Source organism: Trematomus bernacchii, unplaced genomic scaffold (genome assembly GCF_902827165.1).
Source record: "Trematomus bernacchii unplaced genomic scaffold, fTreBer1.1, whole genome shotgun sequence".
Classification (NCBI taxonomy): Eukaryota; Metazoa; Chordata; class Actinopteri; order Perciformes; family Nototheniidae; genus Trematomus; species Trematomus bernacchii.
The window spans coordinates 9,613,639-9,633,386 of record NW_022988098.1 but is presented as its reverse complement, the minus strand read 5'-3'; the positions used below and the strand labels follow the sequence as shown (position 1 = coordinate 9,633,386).

Genomic DNA, 19,748 nt, shown 5'->3' with positions numbered 1-19,748 from the left:
TATATTTGAATAATATAGTGTAGGACCATACCTATATAAGGCATATTTATACTTTTTTTTTTTTCAAAATACCAAACAGATCATGCATTTTAGCCATGCCTCATTTTGCTCAATTTGACAATTTCTAGCTCTGTTTTTGCAAGGGCTGATTCTGTGAGAACAGCACCACCTACTGGCCTGGCATATGTACTACAGCGTCTCCAGCACTTTCGAACGGCAATGGCCGTGGCTGTCTCCTCCTGATTGGTGGAGTTGGCCCAATAGCCGTAGCGCCACCGTCCTGACGTCAGGACAGTGTTCAAATCTGGATCAGTTTTGATCAGATCCGTTGCAGCCCCTTTTTTAGAGATTTGGGTATGGAGGAAAATAGAGAGGGTTGTGTTTTCTGACACTTGGTGAGTTCCCTGGAACACCGGGGACACATATTCATGTAGAAAAGACGTACACAAGTGCATTTTGCATGATAGGTCCCCTTTAAGTAACATTGTGAGTAACTTTACCTGAATATTTTCCATATACTTCTACTTTACTACATTTTGGAAGCTGATATTGTACTTTTTACTCCATCAGATTATCCTTTACTTTAACTTTTCAGTTTTAATCTAGCGCCTTAATAACTACGTTTCTATCAAAAGAAGAGACTTGACAGTAAAGTTACAGAACTTGCAGAACACTCAGTACATCTATAAGTGTGATTAAAGTGCACAGAGAAATAAAAACTCTCCCAGATGATCACATGAATCATTCGTGTTGTATAAACAATGAGAGTATTGGTGCACTTCAGCCTCTTGTGGTCAAAATAGCTACTACAAAAACAACTATTTAAATCAGACGTTTAAAATGGACTATCAGATAGAATTATTGTTCTGATTTGCCTCTCAGGGCTTCCTTAGGTCAACATTAACAAACATTACATTGTTTTTTAAAGATTTAAGGCATTGAACGTGATTACCTTGCCTTGGGATCAGATGCAGGGTTCATCCAGTGTTCATGTGTGGATTACTTTCTGCTTATGGAAGCCCGCCCATGGCCAAGTGTGTGTCTAGGATTGTTGTCAACAAGTTGCCTCAGGGCCCAGTAACATGTGGCGGGGACAATCTGCAGGGGATTATTCTGCTGGTGCGCTGTCTCTTAGATTTATTGCCTCCGTTACTGTCGGCAGACATAACAGGCATTGTGGAGGGGCTGAACAATGGTCTGTCATATTGTTTTAGCTTCACTTTTACAACCAGGCTGCAGTAACAAGTATACAATTGCTTCTAAACATGACAGCAAAACACTAAACAAGAGAAGGTGTTATTACAAGCTGTGGATTTGTTTGGTGCGGAAACAATTGGATTGGGGTCTGTGGATAGTGACTGACATCTTCTTCTTGTGAAGATTATTTTACCCACACGTGCAGATATCTTTCATATGTTTGTACATCAAAAACATAAAGAAACAATGCAAATAAACCTCAAGATTAACCTTGTTATTATGATGGTGAAGGGATGCCATTTGTGCACATAAATAACAAGAATAGAGGCGATAAAAGCCAACTTTTCGATAAACAAGTGCTTGAGTTAGGGTCCCCTGGTGGTCCGGGGGATTAGTTTTAATCTACCTCGCTAAATTGCATGTCATTCTCCATCTTCCTCAACTTTTTTATCACCACTGTTCAAAGAGAAAGGAATACATCGCCCCAGATTTCAAAAGGTTCTCTCAAATATCACTAATTTGGTTAGACATGGCCAGGTTTACTGTTGGTTGGTAATTTTGAGCGACACTTTTCATGTTACACATAGTGACTGATAACTATTACAAAATAAAATATAAACAAATGCATTGATAAAATGTGATTCAATTTGCTAAACTTCAGTTTCACTTTATTCTGCTGATAGCAGAGAAGAAACAAAAAAAATATGACTCGAGGGTCAAATTCGGGTGACGTTGAATCAGAAAACCAAAACATCAGCCGTTAGCTGTTAGCACACATAGCTGCTTTATTTATGTCTGTATGACGTTGTTGTGAGTGTGGACCGAGCATATATACAGGTTGGTTTAGCCTGATCGATCAGATCTCCATTCAGGAAACACACATTTCAAACGGTTTCGCCTGCCGTCTTGTGTACACACGCATTAATAACTGGTATTTACAAACCGGTATCAGTATGTTGTTACTTCAGCATCATTTTGAAACGTGTATTAACAATTTAATCACGGTAAAATGTGTTCATTTTGTTGTAGTTGGTATCTACCATAGTATCTATATGGAGATAAGCCCCGCCTCCTCGCCAGCACATCCTGTGTGAATGATGCGAGAAAACTACGCTGATAGCCGCGGTGAAACACGAGCGACTAGAGCGAATATTAGCATCGCGTCCCGTGTGAAAACAGCATACTGTAAAGCTTTTACACTGCAAGTAGCTGCCTGCATTGGTTTCACTTCAGTTAGTTTCCATGGAAAGGAAACATGGTGTGTTTAGGTGTTGTACAGGTAACCTCGGGCAAGGGGAGAGAGACACTGTAGGGAGGGGTGATTGTTCTGTACCTGAGGATTAAATTAACATGGCAGGTCCTGTCAGGCTCTTGATTTGGCAGATATTCAGACACCTCATTCATCCCCTCCGGACACAAAGATCCCGTGAACTTCTGTGCAAAAACATTATTGTCTTACGGGAAGTATCGCTGTTTGAGACTCAGCTGAAATCAGATTGACAAATATCTGTTAGGGTCACGCACGGCTCACCTCGCTACGGATGATAATAGTTAAATTGAAGCCTTCAAAAGTATTTTTTCTTTTAGAAACAATGGCTTGAATGAAGTATTTGTTCCTTCCTGTTCTTTTTGACATATTGTACTTTTCACCTTCTTCAAACAATTACAGATTCATCCTCTTCATGACATCCATGTTTTTCCTAGCTTGGTGAAAATAACTTCTGCTGACTGACTCCAAATCATATTTCACTGGGATGGGAAGTTACTGAGTGCTGAACATAAATGAAAGTTATCCTCCCAACTGTGCCGAGGCTGAATTGGAGGTCCTTCAGGGTTTCTTATCACACAGTCACATGGTTAAGGCATGTTAACTTTGCTCAGAGATATACTGTTCATATTCTGTCACCCATGTAATATTCATGAGAGTCAGGTTGAAGCAGAAGAAGCTTCCTTTCCTGGAAAAGCAGCTGTCGTCACACCGTTCACTCCCTGTTACATGAGACAGTTGAACGCACAGTTGGTATCTGACTTGCTTGTTTGAACTCCACCCTGATTGACTGTTTAGATTTGTTCTGATGGTTTAAGGCATATTTTAGAAAGGCGAGAGCATCATAAACCATGAGCTCAACAAGATATGACAAGTTGTGAAATGTGATAGGACTCCTCTGGCTGGAGATATGAAAAAGGATTGCTTCAAGGGGTCATATTTGAAGAGGAAGTGTTACTGAGGAGGACATATATATCTCTTGGGGCAGGAAGAGTCAAACAGAGGTCACTTCATCACAAGCTCTGACTGCTAAGGATTTATTTAAAGACAGTGTAAGCATTTCCCTGCTTGGCCAATCCTTATCATAGATTCCTGTTCCATCTTCCTGTTCAGCATCATCTTTAAGCATGTCTCACTTACTGTATGCTAACAGGCAGTGGATTTGTTGGTATGCATAAGGTGTACTGTGGACCAGTTTGTGTTGCGCATAAAGATGAATATTGACAGCTCTACCAGATGGGACTGACATTAGTCTTATTAGAAACGATGCATGGACAGAAAACACTTGGCAACGTAGATGGGAAATGCAAATGAGACTAGCTAAGCAACAATTCGATGTGCCGGAGCATGATGTAAAGCAGCCATTTCTAAGCCTGCATCAGCAAATGTATGTGAAGTAGATTGTGAAGTAGATTGTGCAGATTGCACAGGTTCAAACCCCACTGCAGTCAGCATGTCGTTGTGTCCCTGAGACACTTCACCCCAAATTGCTCCTGTGGGGATTGTCCACAGTATTGAGTATGTAAGTCGCTTTGGATAAAAGCGTCTAACAAGTAACATATAATGTAATGCAGATTGATATTTAACATACGCTAAGAGACCCATTCTGTGAGTACTCAGGATTACCCTCAATGAATAGCAGTCAAATCATCGGGCTACATTAATAGTTTGATGTTACTGTAGATGTCTGTGTAATGGCTTGTAAACTCTTTCAGAGCGGAAGATAGGTTTCGCTTTGGGCAAACTGCGTGCGCATAGCTCTGACTTCTCAATGGTATCGTGTGTGTGTATGTGGAAATTCCCCTTCGATTCTATTGGCTCTAACGGTTCGAAAGAGATGTCAATCATCAAAATTGACCAATGGGTTCCAGAGAAACGGCAAATACACCCATTTCCACCCAAATGTTGCTCAATCTCTCTAAAAAGGTCAAATGTCACTTGTTTTGCATCAATCTTGATACAGGGTACTTGTTATATGTTATAGTTTGGATTCCTAAAGCTTTTAGTCTCCGATCCCTTCATTCAAGGGTGGTTTTCACAATAAGTAATGGTTTATTTTTGGACGGACACTATAATTTACATTTCTTTACTATGTTCAATCTGAATTTACTTTAAAATAAAAAATATCTATATTGATTCTGACTTTTCTACATCCAACTCACAGGTTTATCATTGCTTTGAGAACAAAGATTATGAATTTACCCCTTTTAGAAGTGAAGATATAGTCAATTGTTCTGGGAATGGCATTTTCGAGCCTGAGACCTGAAAAACAGGCTCAGGGCTTAACTGGTTAAAAAGCTCACATCGCTAACAGGAAATTAATTCTTAGGAGCGACATATTTATTTGCTAATGTTGGCTGTTAGTCACTTGTAGCTTGTGCTAGCTGCTTATTTAAGGCTTTTCACTTAAAATAGCTGGCTGCTGTTGCTCGAACACAATTGTTTTGAGCCAAAGAGGATCTGTGCTCACGCGTCACTCTCACTCCTTATTTGTTAACGTTTTGGTGTGTATAGAACTTTCCCTCGATTCCATTGGCTCTAGCGGTTATAAAGAGATTTCATTCATCAAAATCGAGCAAGGGGGGCCAGAGATAGGTCAAATCCACCCAAATGACCCCCAAAAATATCTATATTGATTCTGACTCTTCTACATCCAACTCACAGGTTTATCAATACTTTGAGAATAAAGATTATTAATTTAACCCTTTTAGAAGGGAAGATATGGTCATTTGTTCTGGGAATGTCATTTTCGAGACCTGAAAAACAGGCTCAGGGCTTAAGAGGTTGAAGTGAGTGGTTCTTTGTTTACTTGTAGGGAATTCAAGATGTAAGAACCATTAAGAACATGTGTGGCTTACTCAGTTAGTTATTAATGGAAAACTCTATTCACCTCTCAGCCCAGTGCACTCCCATGTGCTGTGTCATGAGCACTGAGCTATTTTTGCTCCCTCAGTATTTAACTATAACTCAGTGGGAGTGTCCCACACTGAAGTACTTCCCCATTTCTTTAAATTCCCGCAGGGTGTCAATTGACAGGAAGTGAGCTGTAGGTGCCACGTTCTTCACTTTGACACCAGTTATGTGATATTGCGATAAAAGAAATAGAGAAGTGTCAAGGGATAATGACAGGAAAACACACATCAATGAGTTTCAGTTTAAGGAGGGTGCTGTTGGAAGGCAAGGCAAGTTTATTTATATAGCACCTTTCAACACAAGGCAATTCAAAGTGCTTTACAAAAATGAAAGACATTAAGAGCATTAAGAAACATATTATAAAATGGCATTTAAAAACACTAATTTAAAAGCAAAGATAATAAAACATGAATAACAAAGGTACATGAATTAAAGTGACAGTGCAGTGTGAGATGTTTAGGTCTGACTCTCAATCATTGCTAACTTTTTAGCAGAAATAGTTTTCTATGACCTCACTGTCTTTCAACTTTCTTTTTTAACTTATCCTTTAGTTATTTCAAGTGTTTCATGCTAGACGAACCCCCCTTTTGAAAATTCTAATCTGACCCCATGGTACCTTTTAGTTTTCGCCGAAACTATTCCTCTTTTTTAAATGCACATTAGTTAAAGGTCCCCTATTATACTGTTTTTCATTACTTTATTATAGGTCTCAGATATATACAAAACATGTCTCTGAAGTGTTTGGCTCCAAACACCAAACAGATCATTGCAGCATCCCATAATCCCCTCTGTTTCAGCCCTGTTTCAAAAGTGCTGATTCTCTCTCTGTTACTTTAGATGAAAATAAGGAGCCCCTCCCCACGCCCCTCTGAGAGAGATTTGGTTACAAAGAACACAATGGTGCTCTAGGAGGAGATTCAGGTGATAAGGTGGGGGGGGGGGGTTACCTTGGTTGCTGATTGGCTAATGGTTACACAAGACAAAACATCGTTATGACATCATAAAGTGGCCAAAATCTGATCAGCTCATTTTCAGACAGGTTTTTATAAAAATGGATCAGGACAAAAAGAGAGAGAATCTTTGTTCCTGAAACTTTCAGAGTCTCTTTACACAGAGGGGACACATGTTGATGTAGAAGAGACAAGAAGAAGAGGGGACACGTGTTGATGGAGAAGAGACATGAAGAAGAGGGGACACATGTTGATGTAGAAGAGACATGAAGAAGAGGGGACACATGTTGATGAAGAAGAGACATGAAGAAGAGGGGACACATGTTGATGTAGAAGAGACATGAAGAAGAGGGGACACATGTTGATGTAGAAGAGACATGAAGAAGAGGGGACACATGTTGATGTAGAAGAGACGTGAAGAAGAGGGGACACATGTTGATGTAGAAGAGACATGAAGAAGAGGGGACACATGTTGATGTAGAAGAGACATGGAGAAGAGGGGACACATGTTGATGAAGAAGAGACATGAAGAAGAGGGGACACATGTTGATGTAGAAGAGACATGAAGAAGAGGGGACACATGTTGATGTAGAAGAGACATGAAGAAGAGGGGACACATGTTGATGAAGAAGAGACATGAAGAAGAGGGGACACATGTTGATGTAGAAGAGACATGAAGAAGAGGGGACACATGTTGATGTAGAAGAGACATGAAGAAGAGGGGACACATGTTGATGAAGAAGAGACATGAAGAAGAGGGGACACATGTTGATGTAGAAGAGACATGAAGAAGAGGGGACACATGTTGATGAAGAAGAGACATGAAGAAGAGGGGACACATGTTGATGTAGAAGAGACATGGAGAAGTGGGGACACATGTTGATGAAGAAGAGACATGAAGAAGTGGGGACACATGTTGATGTAGAAGAGACATGAAGAAGAGGGGACACATGTTGATGTAGAAGAGACATGGAGAAGAGGGGACACATGTTGATGAAGAAGAGACATGAAGAAGAGGGGACACATGTTGATGTAGAAGAGACATGAAGAAGAGGGGACACATGTTGATGTAGAAGAGACATGAAGAAGAGGGGACACATGTTGATGTAGAAGAGACATGAAGAAGAGGGGACACATGTTGATGTAGAAGAGACATGAAGAAGAGGGGACACATGTTGATGTAGAAGAGACATGAAGAAGAGGGGACACATGTTGATGGAGAAGAGACATGAAGAAGAGGGGACACATGTTGATGAAGAAGAGACATGAAGAAGAGGGGACACATGTTGATGTAGAAGAGACATGAAGAAGAGGGGACACATGTTGATGTAGAAGAGACATGAAGAAGAGGATTTTGCATAATAGGTGACCTTTAAATGTACCTTGTCTTTCTAGACAGGAAGCCAAAAAGAATCCCCAATCAGCCAGAGTAATCAAGTGTGTCACACCATGCTGCCACTCCCTTTCCCCAGACACACACTATATTAGCCTCACAGCTCTCACTGGAGGAGGTGAAACGCCAGCAGGAGGACATGCAAGAGAGAGAAAGACAGCCTCTATTGCAGATGCCAACATCAACAGAGCCCAAGGGTGGGGAGTAAACAGAGGAACTGTGCTTCAATAGCCTCAGTGTGTGTTATTCACCACGGAGAGGGCGGTGCCTACTTCAGCTGCTCTGACTAGATTCATGCTCCTCTGGAAATGCATCAGTAATCTGCTGGAGTAAAACGTTACGGCTCTGTTCAGGTTGAGACAGATCTGGAGTCAGCTGTACTGCAGGTAGGTCTTTCAGCCTCCCTTCAGTAATCCTGGAGGTTGATTTGTTTTTGTTTTGCTCCGTTCAGGTTATGCTACACTGAAAACACTGAAGCATTGACTTTAATTAAATGTTTCATGTCAACAGATTTCATTATCGTATTAGGTTAGTTGAAAGCAATAATCTTACATTTAAATAGGTTCAACTTAATATTATTGCTTTCAACTAACCTAATATAGTGATGTGAAATCTGTTGACATAAAACATTTAATTAAAGTCAATGCTTCAGTGTTTTCAGTGTAGGTTGAGACAGATCTGGAGTCAGCTGTACGGCAGGTAGGTCTGTCAGCCTCCCTTCAGTAATCCTGTGGGTTCATTAGATTTTGTTTTTTAACTCGAGTATCTCTTGTAATAGTTGGGATTTACTGCAGATCTAGTCTCTGTGCTGCATTTCATGAGCCGTTTTTAAATTTGGCTTCAAATTCAATGTTATTCTTGTTTTATTCAGTCATGTGTTTCGTGGCATATGTGGCTCTGTCCATAAATTGGGAGACGTGGGGTTTGTTTTGTGTTTACACTATATGGATAAAGTTTGATCGATTGATTTTTATCTTTGACTATTATGTCTTTAATGGAGATTCAAATGTGTTATAATCTGTGTATACTGTAGCTCTGTTGAATGATTATCCCTCAGAAATACTCATATACTTTAAAACAATACTTACTTAGTTTTCACTTTACCTAAAGCAAACAATGACAACTTAAAGTAACTAACGTCCAGCTTGTTATTTATATCAGTCTATACCTCAGTATTTTTAAGTTTCACACCTTCCCCCCGGTACCGGGCGGATAAACGCGTCATTTGCAGGAAACAACGTCTAAGGAATCTTAATATTGAATAAAACTATGAATGTGTTATATCCATGTAACGGGAAGAAACTCAGCTAACTGATCTTTTTAATTTTTTTTTTTCAAAAAAAACCCACATTGCTAGCACTCAGCCTCTGAATTAGCCTCAAGCGAAAAAAACGTAACATACTAAGGCTACTAAACTCACTCTAACTCCCTTATTACTTATCCTAGATGCACAACCAACCACTCTTTTTTGGTGTCCTGGAGACACTGAATCTAACGGTGCCCTCCGCAACACTCAGTGATAAACATTCGCGACGCTCTAAACGAAAGCGTACATCATCACATGTGGAGCTAAGAAGCTAAACACGTAAATATGGCTTACCTTGGTCAAAAGTGGTCTTCAATGGCATTAAAACGATAAAAAAACGATGCTGCAGTTAATCCATAGGTTCATCCTATGTGTCTGTGCCTTCTTTGAAATTATTTCTGATAATCCATAAGCAATACAACTGCGTTTTAGTTTCCAAACTCCAGAAGGAGACATTCCTCCACTTTGGTTTCGCTTTCCACACGCGAAGCAACCATATTTTTTCTTTACAACGTGTGTTGGTGGGAGCCTCCCCCTTCGATTCTATTGGCTCTAACGGTCACAAGGGTATGTCAACCAACCAAATCGAGCAAGGGGGGCCAGAGATAGGTCAAATCCACCCAAATGACCCCAGATGGCCCAGTTTTTGGCTAAATCTCTCTAAAAAGGTCAAATTTCACTTGTTTTGCATCAATCTTGATACAGGGTACTTATTATATGTTGTACTTTGGATTCCTAAAGCTTTTAGTCTACTAACCCATCATCCAAGGGTAGTTTTCACTATCTGTAAAAAATAATTTTTGGACGGACACTATAATTTACAGTTTTTTACTATGTAAAATCTGAATTTTCTTTAAAATAAAAAGCATCTATATTGTTCTGACTTTTCTACATCCAACTCACAGGTTTATCATTACTTTGAGAACAAAGATTATTAATTTAACCCTTTTAGAAGGGAAGATATGGTCATTTGTTCTGGGAATGTCATTTTCGAGCCTGAGACCTGAAAAACAGGCTCAGAGTGGAACAGGATAAGGAAGTATAACAAGTGTATAATGCATTTTAACTATTGGAATTATAATACAGTATGATGGAGTAGGGCTGTGCAATTAATCGTATTTTAATCGCAATTACGATTTAGGCCTGCCACAATTACGAAAACAGCATAATCGAAAAAAACAATTATTTTGCTTTGCTAGGTTGTGACAGTGCACTGCGACATATTTGATCTAAATAATTTTGGTCTCATTTATTTGTATTTATCATAGTTATATATGTTTAGTAGCTTGTGGAAGTGCGCTCCAAAATATTTGTTATTATTTTGATATTATTTATTTAAATATATCATTTATTTTATTTCTTTTTGTATTGGTTTTTCAGTTGAATTATACGTTCAGGGTAATCAACAGTTAAAAAAATACTGTTCAAATTATTATTTGTATTTGTTTTAAAGTTCAATAAATTGATTTTTTCAAAGTCAATGAATAATCGTATTTAATAATCGTGATATCAATTATTGACCCAAATAATCGTGATTATGATTTTTGCCGTAATCGCACAGCCCTATGATGGAGGCAGAGAACTGTCATTAAATGATCAGTTATGAAGAACTAAGATACTTCACCTTTTAGGTCATTATAACATGTTTTATGGATTTTATACCAACCATTATGAATGGTTATGAGTCTTTATATGTAATTGTACCGTGCTACAAGCAGATTATAACACATTTATTGTAGGTGTCAGAAAAAGTTGTACTCAGAATGACGTGTGTTGTTCCTGTTGGTCTTGTTTCCATGTATTTTGCTGTCCTCTGACACGCTGGAGACCATCCTGTTAGGCCTGATCCAGATGGGGTTTGGGTAGATAATAGATGACCTGTCCTGAGGAGCCAGCAGATGATATACAGCTGCTCTTCATGCGCTCTCCAATTATTTCCCTCACTTGGACAAAATGCCCTTGGAAGCAGCAGGGGGATCCATAGCGTGTCAAAAGCACTGCTCGAGCGTCTCAGACTTGCATCAGTTTTGGCCTGATGGTCCTGCTCAGAATGGACAGCGAAGGGTAGAGACCATCTCTCACTTTGGCAGCACAACTACCCTCTCTGTGCCATGATGAGCAATAGATGACACCTCTTGTTGTTAAATACCAACTATGTGCAATATGTGCAATATATACCTGGCTGCAATATCCTCAGAACTGTTACAGGATGTGTATTTTGTAGACTGTTGCTAAGGAGGATCAAGGGACTATTGTCCGATCAAGTCAGACATTTTTCTGACATCACAGCAGGCGTGTGGCGCAGTGGGTAGTGTGTTGGTGTTCGGATCAGGGGGTCAAACAGGTTCAAACCCCACTGCAGTCAGCATGTCGTTGTGTCCCTGAGACACTTCACCCCAAATTGCTCCTGTGGGGATTGTCCACAGTGTTGAGTATGTAAGTCGCTTTGGATAAAAGCGTCTAACAAGTAACATGTCATGTAATGTAACAGCAACTCCATTTACAACATGAACAAGGACAAATATTAAGACAAGTTACATTGAAACAGACATTTAACAAAACATTACAACTATTGAAGACAATGCAAAATAAACGCACTTATGCACTACAGTACTTACAATGATTGCGTGTTTGAGCAGTGTTCTTCTTGTCCTTAGTTTGAATCTTTATGGTTGCATTTATTGCACTTTATCCAATAGCTTTGGATAAAAAGCGTCAGCTAAATGCTATGTAATGTCACGCCTTTAACGTCATTTTCACCTCTTGTTTAACTCTGTATTCCCTTTGATTTGATGAAAACAATTCATAATCACTGTTCAGGACATGGTCGTGTTCAGAGACAATGTTATTATGGTGGGCTGAGTCATGGAGTTTCACAAAGGGTTTTTGAGAAAAGCAGATTTTCATTTGGTGGAGCAGTTTTGACTTTGAAGCAGTGGACACACAAGCAGATTAATACATGGACCTTGAGTAGATGCAATATATTTGAACTGTAGTGTTAACTCTGTGTTAGAAATTAAAATCAATGTTTAATAGCATAATTAGTCTAAAATATAGTACACTGAAAAAACTGAAGCATTGACTTTGATAAATGTCAACAGATTTCACATCACTGTATTAGGTTAGTTGAAAGCAATAATCTTACATTTAACCTATTTAAATTTAAGATTATTGCTTTCAACTAACCTAATACAGTGATGTGAAATCTGTTGACATAAGACATTTAATTAAAGTCAATGCTTCAGTGTTTTCAGTGTAGGTTAATATGAGTGTCTTGTCATGAACTGTGTGAGATGCAGAAATCTGTCATCATTCTCTTTTTCCTCCTCCTGGTGTTTTGTCTTTCCTCCTTCAAACATATGCGCCCGTCCTCTAGACACAGTCTGATCACGCTCGGCCTGATGCTCTTCCTGGAATAGCAAAATGTTTATGAATACTAATGAGGCAGCAGCTCAGGTCTACGTCACTGAAGCGCTGTCGTCTGTTTATACTGAACATGTCCGGATGTGTTGTGTTTGCTGCGTGAGGCACACCAGCAAGATGCTTGTTTCTGCATCACTGACTATTATTAAGCATTGTTACACGGCTTAGTTGAACACTCCATTCTCATTGGTCAATTTGGACATTCCAGAGGTCGGTTAATTTTCCCTCACAGAGCGCTGCTAAGGATAACAGACCGTTGCTAAGGATAACAGACCGTTGCTAAGGATAACAGACCGTTGCTAAGGATGATCAAGGGACTATGTGCAGTCAATCACAGTAGAAAGAAGTCTGGTTAATTTAACGTCCGCTGTGGACAACAAACATTAGTTTTCATCCATCAGAAAACACCATGGAATTGTTTTTGTATATTCATTTTTATATTTGTGTAGAGCACCAAACTTTGTGTTCATGATTTCTAAACTGTCCCAAGTAAATAAAAGAAAAAGACCGTTAGAGGATTTAGCAGTAGAAGAAGACGGAGAGGAATTAAACACTAAAGGGAACAGCAGAAGAAGACAGACAGGAAGTAAACTCTAACAGGAAACCAGTATTGGCTCTGGCAGTGTTTAAAGACTGGTTAATGGAAAATAAAATGTGAACAGACTTGGACAGTTACAGAAAACCTCGATCAGTGCTGTCGTCATTTTAAATGACAATGCTGTCACCGCAGTTCCTGATGTTGGTAAGCAGTGGAACGGACTATTTTATCTCAGCTGAAGCAATACAATCATATTGCATCTTATTGTTTTATAGGAGTTTTTAAAAGACAAAATCTCTGTTAGTCGGACTTCTGTATCTACGGAGGACATCTGAAAAATGCTTCCTGTCTTGAATCCTGAGATAGCGTCAGGGCAGCTCAGATTGTGAGTTCACTCAGACCTGACAATAACAAACACTGTGGATAGCAACTGATGATGAAAGCTTAACCCTGTGGTGCAGCACAAACACAGAAAGTAAAACCATTTTAGGATTTATACCTGGGTATATCAATGAATGATTCATAGGAAGAATAATACTTTATCTCTGTCGGGATCTAATCTGCTTGCATTACAGGATAAATGTAGTATATAACAACATGGGTCTTATTTAAGTTGTAATCTCAAAGTAAAAGAGGCCCTATTCTGCTTTTTGGGGGGTTTCAATTTCATGTAGTGTGTTCTATAGGTTTTAGTGCATGTAAATGGTCTGCAAAGGCTAAAATCCCTGTGTTCCCTTCAGAGGGAGTTTCTCTCCCACACACTCGCCTGAAACATCTCCATTGGACTCCTTTGTTTACTTCCTGAACATAGTGACATCACGTGTGCTCCAATTGGCTAGCGCTCAAACACATTGTACTTTATAGGCTTAGGGGCGGGACATCTCTAAGCTGTTGACCAATCACAAGCAGACTGGGCTCTGGTTTCAGACAGAAAAAGCATGGAGACATGTCCCAGAACAGACACTAGTACATACTGATATACACCTGAACATCAGCAGGAGAGGACTCTTTAAAGTAGAGACACTACATACTGATATACACCTGAACATCAGCAGGAGAGGACTCTTTAAAGTAGAGACACTACACCTGAACATAAGCAGGAGAGGACTCTTTAAAGTAGAGATACTACATACTGATATACACCTGAACTTCAGCAGGAGAGGACTCTTTAAAGTAGAGACACTACATACTGATATACACCTGAACATCAGCAGGAGAGGACTCTTTAAAGTAGAGACACTACATACTGATATACACCTGAACATCAGCAGGAGAGGACTCTTTAAAGTAGAGACACTACATACTGATATACACCTGAACATCAGCAGGAGAGGACTCTTTAAAGTAGAGACACAACATACTGATATAAACCTGAATATCAGCAGGAGAGGACTCTTTAAAGTAGAGACACAACATACTGATATACACCTGAATATCAGCAGGAGAGGACTCTTTAAAGTAGAGACACTACATACTGATATACACCTGAACATCAGCAGGAGAGGACTCTTTAAAGTAGAGACACTACATACTGATATACACCTGAACATCAGCAGGAGAGGACTCTTTAAAGTAAAGACACTACATACTGATATACACCTGAACATCAGCAGGAGAGGACTCTTTAAAGTAGAGACACAACATACTGATATAAACCTGAATATCAGCAGGAGAGGACTCTTTAAAGTAGAGACACTACATACTGATATACACCTGAACATCAGCAGGAGAGGACTCTTTAAAGTAGAGACACTACATACTGATATACACCTGAACATCAGCAGGAGAGGACTCTTTAAAGTAGAGACACTACATACTGATATACACCTGAACATCAGCAGGAGAGGACTCTTTAAAGTAGAGACACTACATACTGATATACACCTGAACATCAGCAGGAGAGGACTCTTTAAAGTAGAGACACAACATACTGATATACACCTGAACATCAGCAGGAGAGGACTCTTTAAAGTAGAGACACTACATACTGATATACACCTGAATATCAGCAGGAGAGGACTCTTTAAAGTAGAGACACTACATACTGATATACACCTGAACATCAGCAGGAGAGGACTCTTTAAAGTAGAGACACTACATACTGATATACACCTGAACATCAGCAGGAGAGGACTCTTTAAAGTAGAGACACTACATACTGATATACACCTGAACATCAGCAGGAGAGGACTCTTTAAAGTAGAGACACTACATACTGATATACACCTGAACATCAGCAGGAGAGGACTCTTTAAAGTAGAGACACTACATACTGATATACACCTGAACATCAGCAGGAGAGGACTCTTTAAAGTAGAGACACTACATACTGATATACACCTGAACATCAGCAGGAGAGGACTCTTTAAAGTAGAGACACTACATACTGATATACACCTGCACATCAGCAGGAGAGGACTCTTTAAAGTAGAGACACTACATACTGATATACACCTGAACATCAGCATAATAGGGCCTCTTTAAGGAAAGGCGCTAAATACTTCTTTCAAACCTGGCACCAGAATATGACATCTGATAAAAAATGACTCACAGTAACAGGAAAACAACACAACCTGAAGTTGGGCATTATTTACCTCTCACTGCCTTGCTGTGGCTTAGAGGTGTTAGTTTGTCATGAGGCAGCTCAGGAGCCGGATGAAGGAAGAGTTACAGCAGGAGGATTAACAGAGATAATCTGAACAACTGCACAAGAGGGGCGACCGCCGCGTAAACAGAGAACAGACTCAACGCCATATGGTCATCAACATTACGTCAGCTGTGTCATCATCTGCCGGCTCCTAACTCTGTAGCAGATTCATACTGATGGCATCTAATGGGGGCACACATGCAGGGTTGAGGAGGGTTACTTTAAAAATGTAATCTGTCATAATTCAGAATCAGTATGTAGTGTCTCTAATTCCTTTATCTGTCCCACAGGGGGGGGGGGCATTTACATTGTTACAGCAAAAGTGAAGATAGAGACAAGAGTAAAGCGCTATTAGATAAAGGGCATGCACATAATATTTAAAATGAAAAGTTATTCCAATTTACATATTGCACATAAGTGTTATTGCACAACAGTGGTATTTTAGTGTGTGTGTGTGTGTGTGTGTGTGTGTGTGTGTGTGTGTGTGTGTGTGTGTGTGTGTGTGTGTGTGTGTGTGTGTGTGTGTGTGTGTGTGTGTGTGTGTGTGTGTGTGTGTGTGTGTGTGTGTGTGTGTGTGTGTGTGTGTGTGTGTGTGTGTGTGTGTGTGTGTGTGTGTGTGTGTGTGTGTGTGTGTGTGTGTGTGTGTGTGTGTGTGTGTGTGTGTGTGTGTGTGTGTGTGTTCAAAGTCTTGATATCATTTCCGTTGCTCCACAAGCCTGGGAATAAGTTCATTTTGACATGACCTCAGCAGGGACTATACCCTCATGTACTGGCCGTCCTCCTTTCTCATCACCAAACCCCAAACTGAGCTCTGTGGCTGTCCGCTGACAAGCTGTTTGGCTCCAATTCAGCCCAGTAATCCCTGAGCTCAAACCCACCCACGTGTGCCTTCAGAGGGGGAGACGCCCTCTGAGCCTGAAGCCTCTCCTCCAGAGAGAGAGAGAATTAACTCTACCAACCACTGGCTGCCAGGATGCACATGCATGTTTCTTCAAACTGTATTCCCTTACAGTTACATTTAAAAATTTAATTACTGTAACATTTCTATAAATTGTGGATTACTAGCAGGATTACGTGTAGTATGTGCTTTCATAGGCTACTGCCCGAATATGCTTCATGAAAGGCAGGTTTTCCTATTAATACAATCACATTTTTGACCCTAAATATCTTGGTTTCTTCTTTTTCTAAGGGCACAGTAAACAGGATATGACTCAAACACAGGAGGACATTATAAATGTGCTGAGATATTATTGGTGTGCCCTACGCACTGTAGAGTAATGGAAAACAGCATTTTTGACTAAGTTGTTCAAACAGCGTTTCATTTTGTTTCTCTACATTTGGCGCTGGCTTTTAATTAAGGTAAAGTGCATTGTAGAAAGAATCAGGTCAAATATAATCACATTTTCAAGCTAAAGCAAACCCTGGGAATGGAAATGGTGTTTCATTTGAACGACCAACAGTCTAAACCCTAAAGGCATCTCATTTACAATTAAATATGAAACAGAGGAATGTGTGAAGTTCACGTGGTTGACGTTCTGCTTGATGAACTGTTCCAGCTCAGCACAGATGAAAGCTGGTGGATGTGGAGTGATGTGATCTGACACAAACAGGGACACGGTGCAGCCTCAGTGTGAAGCAGAGCCATGTAATTGCATATTTGTCAGAGTCGAATGTTGGAAAAGCGTCTCTGCGGTGCCTCTGAGAGCGCTGTGTGTTTTCTAATCAGCGCCAGAGGTGGGAAGTAGTGGAGTACAAATACTTTGTTACTGTACTTAAATACATGTTTCTGGTATCAGTACTTTACTCCACTACTTATTTTTCTGAAGACTTTTTACTTTGACTTCTTACATTTTGAACCCAAATACCTGTACTTTCTACTTCTTACATTTTGAACCCAAATACCTGTACTTTCTACTTCTTACATGTTGAACACAAATACCTGTACTTTCTACTTCTTACATGTTGAACACAAATACCTGTACTTTCTACTTCTTACATGTTGAACACAAATACCTGTACTTTCTACTTCTTACATGTTGAACACAAATACCTGTACTTTCTACTTCTTACATTTTGAACACAAATACCTGAACTTTCTACTTCTTACATGTTGAACACAAATACCTGTACTTTCTACTTCTTACATGTTGAACACAAATACCTGTACTTTCTACTTCTTACATTTTGAACACAAATACCTGAACTTTTTACTTCTTACATTTTGAACACAAATACCTGTACTTTCTACTTCTCACATTTTCCAAACAGGCTGGTTCCTTTAGTTTGAATGTGTGTTTGGTGGCGTGATCATTATTATTTAGAGTCATTGCGTGCCTATTGATTTGAACACGATCCGTGTATCCATCATTTCCTGGTCTTCTCTAAAGAAGAGGGACCAATGAAAACGTTGTCATGTTGCCGTTGTTCAGCATGGAAACATTCATTAGCTAACAATGACATTATTGTTCTATTAATATAAAGGGAGGTCAGGTACTCTTTAAAACAGCTGCTAGTTATGGGTACTTTCTACTGAAGTACATTTTGAAGCCCATACTTCTTTACTTTTACTTGAGTAAAGAAGTTTAGTCAGTACTTCTACTTTTACCAGAGTATTTTTATTTTTATACACGAGTATCTGTACTTCTACTTGAGTAAAGGATGTGTGTACTTTTGCCCTCTCTAATCAGCATTGATGTTGTTTTCGGGCGGTTACATCAGAGGAGGTGGCCGTTCAGACACATTTGTCTCCAGCTGCCCCTCTCACACACTCCGCTCACGGTCCCGAGCAGAGCAGGAAATACGGTGTCTGTCAACGGATCTATTTTTATCTCCACTGAATAAGAACCAGTCTCACGCAATAATACCCCTTTTCCATTCAGTCAACTTGAGCTGGAGCTAGTTTGGTTCACAAGTTGAATCAAGTCATTGTTTACATCACTGTATTTCTCAGTATACCAGCGTAAATAACAACAACAATGACAAGTTGCTTCAAAGAGCCAGGATTGAATCGAAGCATGACCTTTACAACTTTTGAATTGTTTGCCACTAAAATGGAGCTGATTTTCCAACCGCCAGATTGGTACGCCGCTTTTATTCCTTTGAATGAGTACTTGTTTCCATCGTTGTGGCATTTGCAGTTTTGTACCGGCATATTTTACCATCATCATCATCATAATTTTGCTGTGAATTATGTAGAAAAATCCATTAAAAACCCACCTGGTGTTGAGTTGTTTCTCTGCAAACCATTCAGAATCATTCTGCTGTTTCTCTGTGACTTTAGTCCGTCCAACAGATAATAAACATCAACACCAGTAATTGGTCTATAATTAAAAAAGGGAGAATTCAACTGGTGATTTTGTTAAACCATTACAAAATGACTGGTACAAAAAACAGGTTTGTTCTCTATATAACTTATATAATAACGGTTAAGGTTCCACATTATCATAGCTTTGAGTTATTGCATTCTCAGATTGCCTCAGTTTGATCAGTGATGGCCATTTTTCTAGCTTCACTTCAGATACTTTAAGATACAGAAATCAAAGTCGAAATCTTTTAAACTCTACGCATTAGTCAAAGTGACACTTTCCCAATGGAGGATCAGGGATTTTTTTTAAGATCATCATAAATCTAATGAACTTTACACGAAGCGTCACCATACGGGAAACATTTATCAGCTTTTTACTAAGCCCTGAAACGGCCCATGAGAAAAGCATATCTTCCCTTTCGATGATTAGACACTGCAATTGGGATTATTTTCCATGTGATATAGAGTAATAAAAAACTGCTTTCTTGAGGACTGAACATATGTATACTTCACCCCGAGGTTACAGAGCTGAATCAGACACAGTCATGGTGGATCTTTACCCAAAGCAAACGTATTATCCGTGTTATCTCAGAGCTTTACGCTGCAAGGTTGCTTTAGTTAGATAACATCTACCGTTGTTTGGGTAATGATGTCATTATATGGAAATGGATAGGCCGCTCACTGCTCACTTTTTTTAGGAATAGGAGTGGGGGGAAATCACCCAAAAAATCTGCCCGAGATGGGAGGGGAAGTGACTCAAACATTCCTGATGAACTTGATTATTTATTTAAAGGATAGCATGGCGGGTCG

The 19,748-nt window shown here is 39.6% G+C and overlaps 1 protein-coding gene across 5 annotated transcripts in view; it reads left to right on the top strand.

Moving 5' to 3' along the window:
• The window catches only part of iqsec1b (IQ motif and Sec7 domain ArfGEF 1b), a 228,098-nt gene that overhangs the window by 175,572 nt on the left and 32,778 nt on the right, over positions 1-19,748 (top strand). The window contains exon 1 of one of the 5 annotated variants that reach the window (XM_034121558.1): positions 7,851-8,106. The exons of the other annotated variants lie outside the window; for them this stretch is intronic. The gene's annotated coding sequence lies outside the window, so the exon portion shown is untranslated. Of the gene's footprint in view, positions 1-7,850; positions 8,107-19,748 lie in introns of those variants that run through there. 5 annotated transcript variants of the gene reach the window in all.